This window comes from Spea bombifrons, chromosome 1 (assembly GCF_027358695.1).
Source record: "Spea bombifrons isolate aSpeBom1 chromosome 1, aSpeBom1.2.pri, whole genome shotgun sequence".
Classification (NCBI taxonomy): Eukaryota; Metazoa; Chordata; class Amphibia; order Anura; family Pelobatidae; genus Spea; species Spea bombifrons.
Window position 1 is genome coordinate 151,825,998 of NC_071087.1, and position 10,000 is coordinate 151,835,997.

The 10,000-nt window shown below is 39.5% G+C and overlaps 16 non-coding genes across 16 annotated transcripts; all 16 read right to left on the reverse strand.

Moving 5' to 3' along the window:
* Positions 1 to 195: 195 nt before the first annotated feature.
* TRNAQ-CUG (transfer RNA glutamine (anticodon CUG)) lies at positions 196 to 267 on the reverse strand. The gene has a single exon. It is a non-coding gene; the product is annotated as a tRNA-Gln (tRNA).
* Positions 268 to 620: 353 nt separating this feature from the next.
* On the reverse strand, positions 621 to 692 carry TRNAQ-UUG (transfer RNA glutamine (anticodon UUG)). The gene has a single exon. It is a non-coding gene; the product is annotated as a tRNA-Gln (tRNA).
* A 482-nt stretch (positions 693 to 1,174) lies between these two features.
* Positions 1,175 to 1,246, reverse strand: TRNAQ-CUG (transfer RNA glutamine (anticodon CUG)). The gene has a single exon. It is a non-coding gene; the product is annotated as a tRNA-Gln (tRNA).
* A 378-nt stretch (positions 1,247 to 1,624) lies between these two features.
* On the reverse strand, positions 1,625 to 1,696 carry TRNAQ-UUG (transfer RNA glutamine (anticodon UUG)). Its single transcript has one exon. It is a non-coding gene; the product is annotated as a tRNA-Gln (tRNA).
* A 482-nt stretch (positions 1,697 to 2,178) lies between these two features.
* On the reverse strand, positions 2,179 to 2,250 carry TRNAQ-CUG (transfer RNA glutamine (anticodon CUG)). Its single transcript has one exon. It is a non-coding gene; the product is annotated as a tRNA-Gln (tRNA).
* Positions 2,251 to 3,124: 874 nt separating this feature from the next.
* TRNAQ-CUG (transfer RNA glutamine (anticodon CUG)) lies at positions 3,125 to 3,196 on the reverse strand. The gene has a single exon. It is a non-coding gene; the product is annotated as a tRNA-Gln (tRNA).
* Positions 3,197 to 4,070: 874 nt separating this feature from the next.
* TRNAQ-CUG (transfer RNA glutamine (anticodon CUG)) lies at positions 4,071 to 4,142 on the reverse strand. Its single transcript has one exon. It is a non-coding gene; the product is annotated as a tRNA-Gln (tRNA).
* An 874-nt stretch (positions 4,143 to 5,016) lies between these two features.
* Positions 5,017 to 5,088, reverse strand: TRNAQ-CUG (transfer RNA glutamine (anticodon CUG)). The gene has a single exon. It is a non-coding gene; the product is annotated as a tRNA-Gln (tRNA).
* A 353-nt stretch (positions 5,089 to 5,441) lies between these two features.
* Positions 5,442 to 5,513, reverse strand: TRNAQ-UUG (transfer RNA glutamine (anticodon UUG)). Its single transcript has one exon. It is a non-coding gene; the product is annotated as a tRNA-Gln (tRNA).
* Positions 5,514 to 6,231: 718 nt separating this feature from the next.
* Positions 6,232 to 6,303, reverse strand: TRNAQ-UUG (transfer RNA glutamine (anticodon UUG)). Its single transcript has one exon. It is a non-coding gene; the product is annotated as a tRNA-Gln (tRNA).
* A 482-nt stretch (positions 6,304 to 6,785) lies between these two features.
* On the reverse strand, positions 6,786 to 6,857 carry TRNAQ-CUG (transfer RNA glutamine (anticodon CUG)). Its single transcript has one exon. It is a non-coding gene; the product is annotated as a tRNA-Gln (tRNA).
* Positions 6,858 to 7,235: 378 nt separating this feature from the next.
* TRNAQ-UUG (transfer RNA glutamine (anticodon UUG)) lies at positions 7,236 to 7,307 on the reverse strand. Its single transcript has one exon. It is a non-coding gene; the product is annotated as a tRNA-Gln (tRNA).
* A 713-nt stretch (positions 7,308 to 8,020) lies between these two features.
* Positions 8,021 to 8,097, reverse strand: TRNAQ-UUG (transfer RNA glutamine (anticodon UUG)). Its single transcript has one exon. It is a non-coding gene; the product is annotated as a tRNA-Gln (tRNA).
* A 482-nt stretch (positions 8,098 to 8,579) lies between these two features.
* Positions 8,580 to 8,651, reverse strand: TRNAQ-CUG (transfer RNA glutamine (anticodon CUG)). Its single transcript has one exon. It is a non-coding gene; the product is annotated as a tRNA-Gln (tRNA).
* A 378-nt stretch (positions 8,652 to 9,029) lies between these two features.
* TRNAQ-UUG (transfer RNA glutamine (anticodon UUG)) lies at positions 9,030 to 9,101 on the reverse strand. The gene has a single exon. It is a non-coding gene; the product is annotated as a tRNA-Gln (tRNA).
* Positions 9,102 to 9,583: 482 nt separating this feature from the next.
* TRNAQ-CUG (transfer RNA glutamine (anticodon CUG)) lies at positions 9,584 to 9,655 on the reverse strand. Its single transcript has one exon. It is a non-coding gene; the product is annotated as a tRNA-Gln (tRNA).
* Between the last annotated feature and the right edge of the window lie 345 nt (positions 9,656 to 10,000).

The window sequence follows — 10,000 nt, forward strand, 5'->3', positions numbered from 1 at the left end:
AACTGTTACATGATGTTTCATGGTTTATAATACGATCTGAGCAACACACTCACAAAAGATCATTGGAAAGTTCAAGAGGGTTTAATAGAATGCCATGCGTGATATTACACAGGGTAAGAAGAAGCTTTCCTTGGTCATTCGACTCTTGTGGTTTTTGAAGGAAGGTAACGTGCAAGCGAGTTAACGCTAAAGATGAGGTCCCACCGAGATTTGAACTCAGATCGCTGGATTCAGAGTCCAGAGTGCTAACCATTACACCATGGAACCAAGCTGTGGCTGTCTGATGACCGACTTAATATAATGTTTAATATGTTTTATAGTGTGCCAACAGCGATGAGAACAAATCATAAGAACAGAAACTGTTCTTGGTCACTTCCTCCTTGAGATGCAGAAGGGATGGTTTTGGAAAGTTCAAGATGTTTAATAGTATGCCATGAATGATATTACACAGGGTTAGAATAGAATTTTCCTGTGTGAGCAAGAAAGAAAACAGCAAATGGGGAATATTTGTTTTTTTAACAGCATGCCAACAGGTAAGAACTGACATTTTGTGATTCCCTCTTTGTGCTGTGGAAAGTAGGCTGGAGAACAAGTGTGGTTAGAACATATAAATAAAGATTAGGTTCCACTGAGATTTGAACTCGGATCACTGGATTCAAAGTCCAGAGTGCTAACCATTACACCATGGAACCACACATGGCATGTAGCATCACACAACCCCGTCCAGTAAAATATTCCCTCAATGATGTTTGGTCTTCTGCTTACTGTCCTTCTGTACAAATGGAAAGAAGGTCAAAAATGGGCAAGACTTGTAAAGGAGAACGAGACAAATAATAGGAAATTATTCAAATGGATGTTGGCAGAGAGAAAAGACAAGAGATTGTCCATGTGCTTCCTCTACTGGGCCAAATGTTATAGACACTGAAACAAGAAGTCACATGTTAACCATGTCTTCATTTTACATGTATCCAAAGACTGAAACTGTTACATGATGTTTCATGGTTTATAATACGATCTGAGCAACACACTCACAAAAGATCATTGGAAAGTTCAAGAGGGTTTAATAGAATGCCATGCGTGATATTACACAGGGTAAGAAGAAGCTTTCCTTGGTCATTCGACTCTTGTGGTTTTTGAAAGAAGGTAACGTGCAAGCGAGTTAACGCTAAAGATGAGGTCCCACCGAGATTTGAACTCGGATCGCTGGATTCAGAGTCCAGAGTGCTAACCATTACACCATGGAACCAAGCTGTGGCAATCAGATGACCGACTTAACATAATGTTTAATATGTTTTATAGTGTGCCAACAGCGATGAGAACAAATCATAAGAACAGAAACTGTTCTTGGTCATAAGAACAGAAACTGTTCTTGGTCACTTCCTCCTTGAGATGCAGAAGGGATGGTTTTGGAAAGTTCAAGATGTTTAATAGTATGCCATGAATGATATTACACAGGGTTAGAATAGAATTTTCCTGTGTGAGCAAGAAAGAAAACAGCAAATGGGGAATATTTGTTTTTTTAACAGCATGCCAACAGGTAAGAACTGACATTTTGTGATTCCCTCTTTGTGCTGTGGAAAGTAGGCTGGAGAACAAGTGTGGTTAGAACATATAAATAAAGATTAGGTTCCACCGAGATTTGAACTCGGATCACTGGATTCAAAGCCCAGAGTGCTAACCATTACACCATGGAACCACACATGGCATGTAGCATCACACAACCCCGTCTAGTAAAATATTCCCTCAATGATGTTTGGTCTTCTGCTTACTGTCCTTCTGTACAAATGGAAAGAAGGTCAAAAATGGGCAAGACTTGTAAAGGAGAACGAGACAAATAATAGGAAATTATTCAAATGGATGTTGGCAGAGAGAAAAGACAAGAGATTGTCCATGTGCTTCCTCTACTGGGCCAAATGTTATAGACACTGAAACAAGAAGTCACATGTTAACCATGTCTTCATTTTACATGTATCCAAAGACTGAAACTGTTACATGATGTTTCATGGTTTATAATACGATCTGAGCAACACACTCACAAAAGATCATTGGAAAGTTCAAGAGGGTTTAATAGAATGCCATGCGTGATATTACACAGGGTAAGAAGAAGCTTTCCTTGGTCATTCGACTCTTGTGGTTTTTGAAGGAAGGTAACGTGCAAGCGAGTTAACGCTAAAGATGAGGTCCCACCGAGATTTGAACTCGGATCGCTGGATTCAGAGTCCAGAGTGCTAACCATTACACCATGGAACCAAGCTGTAGCAATCCGATGACCGACTTAACATAATGTTTAATATGTTTTATAGTGTGCCAACAGCGATGAGAACAAATCATAAGAACAGAAACTGTTCTTGGTCACTTCCTCCTTGAGATGCAGAAGGGATGGTTTTGGAAAGTTCAAGATGTTTAATAGTATGCCATGAATGATATTACACAGGGTTAGAATAGAATTTTCCTGTGTGAGCAAGAAAGAAAACAGCAAATGGGGAATATTTGTTTTTTTAACAGCATGCCAACAGGTAAGAACTGACATTTTGTGATTCCCTCTTTGTGCTGTGGAAAGTAGGCTGGAGAACAAGTGTTTTGATTTGAACTCGGATCACTGGATTCAAAGTCCAGAGTGCTAACCATTACACCATGGAACCACACATGGCATGTAGCATCACACAACCCCGTCCAGTAAAATATTCCCTCAATGATGTTTGGTCTTCTGCTTACTGTCCTTCTGTACAAATGGAAAGAAGGTCAAAAATGGGCAAGACTTGTAAAGGAGAACGAGACAAATAATAGGAAATTATTCAAATGGATGTTGGCAGAGAGAAAAGACAAGAGATTGTCCATGTGCTTCCTCTACTGGGCCAAATGTTATAGACACTGAAACAAGAAGTCACATGTTAACCATGTCTTCATTTTACATGTATCCAAAGACTGAAACTGTTACATGATGTTTCATGGTTTATAATACGATCTGAGCAACACACTCACAAAAGATCATTGGAAAGTTCAAGAGGGTTTAATAGAATGCCATGCGTGATATTACACAGGGTAAGAAGAAGCTTTCCTTGGTCATTCGACTCTTGTGGTTTTTGAAGGAAGGTAACGTGCAAGCGAGTTAACGCTAAAGATGAGGTCCCACCGAGATTTGAACTCGGATCGCTGGATTCAGAGTCCAGAGTGCTAACCATTACACCATGGAACCAAGCTGTAGCAATCCGATGACCGACTTAACATAATGTTTAATATGTTTTATAGTGTGCCAACAGCGATGAGAACAAATCATAAGAACAGAAACTGTTCTTGGTCACTTCCTCCTTGAGATGCAGAAGGGATGGTTTTGGAAAGTTCAAGATGTTTAATAGTATGCCATGAATGATATTACACAGGGTTAGAATAGAATTTTCCTGTGTGAGCAAGAAAGAAAACAGCAAATGGGGAATATTTGTTTTTTTAACAGCATGCCAACAGGTAAGAACTGACATTTTGTGATTCCCTCTTTGTGCTGTGGAAAGTAGGCTGGAGAACAAGTGTTTTGATTTGAACTCGGATCACTGGATTCAAAGTCCAGAGTGCTAACCATTACACCATGGAACCACACATGGCATGTAGCATCACACAACCCCGTCCAGTAAAATATTCCCTCAATGATGTTTGGTCTTCTGCTTACTGTCCTTCTGTACAAATGGAAAGAAGGTCAAAAATGGGCAAGACTTGTAAAGGAGAACGAGACAAATAATAGGAAATTATTCAAATGGATGTTGGCAGAGAGAAAAGACAAGAGATTGTCCATGTGCTTCCTCTACTGGGCCAAATGTGATAGACACTGAAACAAGAAGTCACATGTTAACCATGTCTTCATTTTACATGTATCCAAAGACTGAAACTGTTACATGATGTTTCATGGTTTATAATACGATCTGAGCAACACACTCACAAAAGATCATTGGAAAGTTCAAGAGGGTTTAATAGAATGCCATGCGTGATATTACACAGGGTAAGAAGAAGCTTTCCTTGGTCATTCGACTCTTGTGGTTTTTGAAGGAAGGTAACGTGCAAGCGAGTTAACGCTAAAGATGAGGTCCCACCGAGATTTGAACTCGGATCGCTGGATTCAGAGTCCAGAGTGCTAACCATTACACCATGGAACCAAGCTGTGGCAATCCGATGACCGACTTAACATAATGTTTAATATGTTTTATAGTGTGCCAACAGCGATGAGAACAAATCATAAGAACAGAAACTGTTCTTGGTCACTTCCTCCTTGAGATGCAGAAGGGATGGTTTTGGAAAGTTCAAGATGTTTAATAGTATGCCATGAATGATATTACACAGGGTTAGAATAGAATTTTCCTGTGTGAGCAAGAAAGAAAACAGCAAATGGGGAATATTTGTTTTTTTAACAGCATGCCAACAGGTAAGAACTGACATTTTGTGATTCCCTCTTTGTGCTGTGGAAAGTAGGCTGGAGAACAAGTGTTTTGATTTGAACTCGGATCACTGGATTCAAAGTCCAGAGTGCTAACCATTACACCATGGAACCACACATGGCATGTAGCATCACACAACCCCGTCCAGTAAAATATTCCCTCAATGATGTTTGGTCTTCTGCTTACTGTCCTTCTGTACAAATGGAAAGAAGGTCAAAAATGGGCAAGACTTGTAAAGGAGAACGAGACAAATAATAGGAAATTATTCAAATGGATGTTGGCAGAGAGAAAAGACAAGAGATTGTCCATGTGCTTCCTCTACTGGGCCAAATGTTATAGACACTGAAACAAGAAGTCACATGTTAACCATGTCTTCATTTTACATGTATCCAAAGACTGAAACTGTTACATGATGTTTCATGGTTTATAATACGATCTGAGCAACACACTCACAAAAGATCATTGGAAAGTTCAAGAGGGTTTAATAGAATGCCATGCGTGATATTACACAGGGTAAGAAGAAGCTTTCCTTGGTCATTCGACTCTTGTGGTTTTTGAAAGAAGGTAACGTGCAAGCGAGTTAACGCTAAAGATGAGGTCCCACCGAGATTTGAACTCGGATCGCTGGATTCAGAGTCCAGAGTGCTAACCATTACACCATGGAACCAAGCTGTGGCAATCGGATGACCGACTTAACATAATGTTTAATATGTTTTATAGTGTGCCAACAGCGATGAGAACAAATCATAAGAACAGAAACTGTTCTTGGTCACTTCCTCCTTGAGATGCAGAAGGGATGGTTTTGGAAAGTTCAAGATGTTTAATAGTATGCCATGAATGATATTACACAGGGTAAGAATAGAATTTTCCTGTGTGAGCAAGAAAGAAAACAGCAAATGGGGAATATTTGTTTTTTTAACAGCATGCCAACAGGTAAGAAATGACATTTTGTGATTCCCTCTTTGTGCTGTGGAAAGTAGGCTGGAGAACAAGTGTGGTTAGAACTTATAAATAAAGATTAGGTTCCACCGAGATTTGAACTCGGATCACTGGATTCAAAGTCCAGAGTGCTAACCATTACACCATGGAACCACACATGGCATGTAGCATCACACAACCCCGTCCAGTAAAATATTCCCTCAATGATGTTTGGTCTTCTGCTTACTGTCCTTCTGTACAAATGGAAAGAAGGTCAAAAATGGGCAAGACTTGTAAAGGAGAACGAGACAAATAATAGGAAATTATTCAAATGGATGTTGGCAGAGAGAAAAGACAAGAGATTGTCCATGTGCTTCCTCTACTGGGCCAAATGTTATAGACACTGAAACAAGAAGTCACATGTTAACCATGTCTTCATTTTACATGTATCCAAAGACTGAAACTGTTACATGATGTTTCATGGTTTATAATACGATCTGAGCAACACACTCACAAAAGATCATTGGAAAGATCAAGAGGGTTTAATAGAATGCCATGCGTGATATTACACAGGGTAAGAAGAAGCTTTCCTTGGTCATTCGACTCTTGTGGTTTTTGAAGGAAGGTAGCGTGCAAGCGAGTCACTTCCTCCTTGAGATGCAGAAGGGATGGTTTTGGAAAGTTCAAGATGTTTAATAGTATGCCATGAATGATATTACACAGGGTAAGAATAGAATTTTCCTGTGTGAGCAAGAAAGAAAACAGCAAATGGGGAATATTTGTTTTTTTAACAGCATGCCAACAGGTAAGAACTGACATTTTGTGATTCCCTCTTTGTGCTGTGGAAAGTAGGCTGGAGAACAAGTGTGGTTAGAACATATAAATAAAGGTTAGGTTCCACCGAGATTTGAACTCGGATCACTGGATTCAAAGTCCAGAGTGCTAACCATTACACCATGGAACCACAAATGGCATGTAGGATCACACAACCCTGTCCAGTAAAATATTCCCTCAATGATGTTTGGTCTTCTGCTAACTGTCCTTCTGTACAAATGGAAGGAAGGTCAAAAATGGGCAAGACTTGTAAAGGAGAACGAGACAAATAATAGGAAATTATTCAAATGGATGTTGGCAGAGAGAAAAGACAAGAGATTGTCCATGTGCTTCCTCTACTGGGCCAAATGTTATAGACACTGAAACAAGAAGTCACATGTTAACCATGTCTTCATTTTACATGTATCCAAAGACTGAAACTGTTACATGATGTTTCATGGTTTATAATACGATCTGAGCAACACACTCACAAAAGATCATTGGAAAGTTCAAGAGGGTTTAATAGAATGCCATGCGTGATATTACACAGGGTAAGAAGAAGCTTTCCTTGGTCATTCGACTCTTGTGGTTTTTGAAGGAAGGTAACGTGCAAGCGAGTTAACGCTAAAGATGAGGTCCCACCGAGATTTGAACTCGGATCGCTGGATTCAGAGTCCAGAGTGCTAACCATTACACCATGGAACCAAGCTGTGGCAATCCGATGACCGACTTAACATAATGTTTAATATGTTTTATAGTGTGCCAACAGCGATGAGAACAAATCATAAGAACAGAAACTGTTCTTGGTCATAAGAACAGAAACTGTTCTTGGTCACTTCCTCCTTGAGATGCAGAAGGGATGGTTTTGGAAAGTTCAAGATGTTTAATAGTATGCCATGAATGATATTACACAGGGTAAGAATAGAATTTTCCTGTGTGAGCAAGAAAGAAAACAGCGAATGGGGAATATTTGTTTTTTTAACAGCATGCCAGCAGGTAAGAACTGAAATTTTGTGATTCCCTCTTTGTGCTGTGGAAAGTAGGCTGGAGAACAAGTGTGGTTAGAACATATAAATAAAGATTAGGTTCCACCGAGATTTGAACTCGGATCACTGGATTCAAAGTCCAGAGTGCTAACCATTACACCATGGAACCACACATGGCATGTAGCATCACACAACCCCGTCCAGTAAAATATTCCCTCAATGATGTTTGGTCTTCTGCTTACTGTCCTTCTGTACAAATGGAAAGAAGGTCAAAAATGGGCAAGACTTGTAAAGGAGAACGAGACAAATAATAGGAAATTATTCAAATGGATGTTGGCAGAGAGAAAAGACAAGAGATTGTCCATGTGCTTCCTCTACTGGGCCAAATGTTATAGACACTGAAACAAGAAGTCACATGTTAACCATGTCTTCATTTTACATGTATCCAAAGACTGAAACTGTTACATGATGTTTCATGGTTTATAATACGATCTGAGCAACACACTCACAAAAGATCATTGGAAAGATCAAGAGGGTTTAATAGAATGCCATGCGTGATATTACACAGGGTAAGAAGAAGCTTTCCTTGGTCATTCGACTCTTGTGGTTTTTGAAGGAAGGTAGCGTGCAAGCGAGTCACTTCCTCCTTGAGATGCAGAAGGGATGGTTTTGGAAAGTTCAAGATGTTTAATAGTATGCCATGAATGATATTACACAGGGTAAGAATAGAATTTTCCTGTGTGAGCAAGAAAGAAAACAGCAAATGGGGAATATTTGTTTTTTTAACAGCATGCCAACAGGTAAGAACTGACATTTTGTGATTCCCTCTTTGTGCTGTGGAAAGTAGGCTGGAGAACAAGTGTGGTTAGAACATATAAATAAAGATTATTTTCCACCGAGATTTGAACTCGGATCACTGGATTCAAAGTCCAGAGTGCTAACCATTACACCACGGAACCACACAAGGCATGTAGGATCACACAACCCCGTCCAGTAAAATATTCCCTCAATGATGTTTGGTCTTCTGCTAACTGTCCTTCTGTACAAATGGAAGGAAGGTCAAAAATGGGCAAGACTTGTAAAGGAGAACGAGACAAATAATAGGAAATTATTCAAATGGATGTTGGCAGAGAGAAAAGACAAGAGATTGTCCATGTGCTTCCTCTACTGGGCCAAATGTTATAGACACTGAAACAAGAAGTCACATGTTAACCATGTCTTCATTTTACATGTATCCAAAGACTGAAACTGTTACATGATGTTTCATGGTTTATAATACGATCTGAGCAACACACTCACAAAAGATCATTGGAAAGTTCAAGAGGGTTTAATAGAATGCCATGCGTGATATTACACAGGGTAAGAAGAAGCTTTCCTTGGTCATTCGACTCTTGTGGTTTTTGAAGGAAGGTAACGTGCAAGCGAGTTAACGCTAAAGATGAGGTCCCACCGAGATTTGAACTCGGATCGCTGGATTCAGAGTCCAGAGTGCTAACCATTACACCATGGAACCAAGCTGTGGCAATCCGATGACCGATTTAACATAATGTTTAATATGTTTTATAGTGTGCCAACAGCGATGAGAACAAATCATAAGAACAGAAACTGTTCTTGGTCATAAGAACAGAAACTGTTCTTGGTCACTTCCTCCTTGAGATGCAGAAGGGATGGTTTTGGAAAGTTCAAGATGTTTAATAGTATGCCATGAATGATATTACACAGGGTTAGAATAGAATTTTCCTGTGTGAGCAAGAAAGAAAACAGCAAATGGGGAATATTTGTATTTTTAACAGCATGCCAACAGGTAAGAACTGACATTTTGTGATTCCCTCTTTGTGCTGTGGAAAGTAGGCTGGAGAACAAGTGTGGTTAGAACATATAAATAAAGATTAGGTTCCACCGAGATTTGAACTCGGATCACTGGATTCAAAGTCCAGAGTGCTAACCATTACACCATGGAACCACACATGGCATGTAGCATCACACAACCCCGTCCAGTAAAATATTCCCTCAATGATGTTTGGTCTTCTGCTTACTGTCCTTCTGTACAAATGGAAAGAAGGTCAAAAATGGGCAAGACTTTTAAAGGAGAACGAGACAAATAATAGGAAATTATTCAAATGGATGTTGGCAGAGAGAAAAGACAAGATATTGTCCATGTGCTTCCTCTACTGGGCCAAATGTTATAGACACTGAAACAAGAAGTCACATGTTAACCATGTCTTCATTTTACATGTATCCAAAGACTGAAACTGTTACATGATGTTTCATGGTTTATAATACGATCTGAGCAACACACTCACAAAAGATCATTGGAAAGTTCAAGAGGGTTTAATAGAATGCCATGCGTGATATTACACAGGGTAAGAAGAAGCTTTCCTTGGTCATTCGACTCTTGTGGTTTTTGAAGGAAGGTAACGTGCAAGCGAGTTAACGCTAAAGATGAGGTCCCACCGAGATTTGAACTCGGATCTCTGGATTCAGAGTACAGAGTGGTAACCATTACACCATGGAACCAAGCTGTGGCAATCCGATGACCGACTTAACATAATGTTTAATATGTTTTATAGTGTGCCAACAGCGATGAGAACAAATCATAAGAACAGAAACTGTTCTTGGTCATAAGAACAGAAACTGTTCTTGGTCACTTCCTCCTTGAGATGCAGAAGGGATGGTTTTGGAAAGTTCAAGATGTTTAATAGTATGCCATGAATGATATTACACAGGGTTAGAATAGAATTTTCCTGTGTGAGCAAGAAAGAAAACAGCAAATGGGGAATATTTGTTTTTTTTAACAGCATGCCAACAGGTAAGAACTGACATTTTGTGATTCCCTCTTTGTGCTGTGGAAAGTAGGCTGGA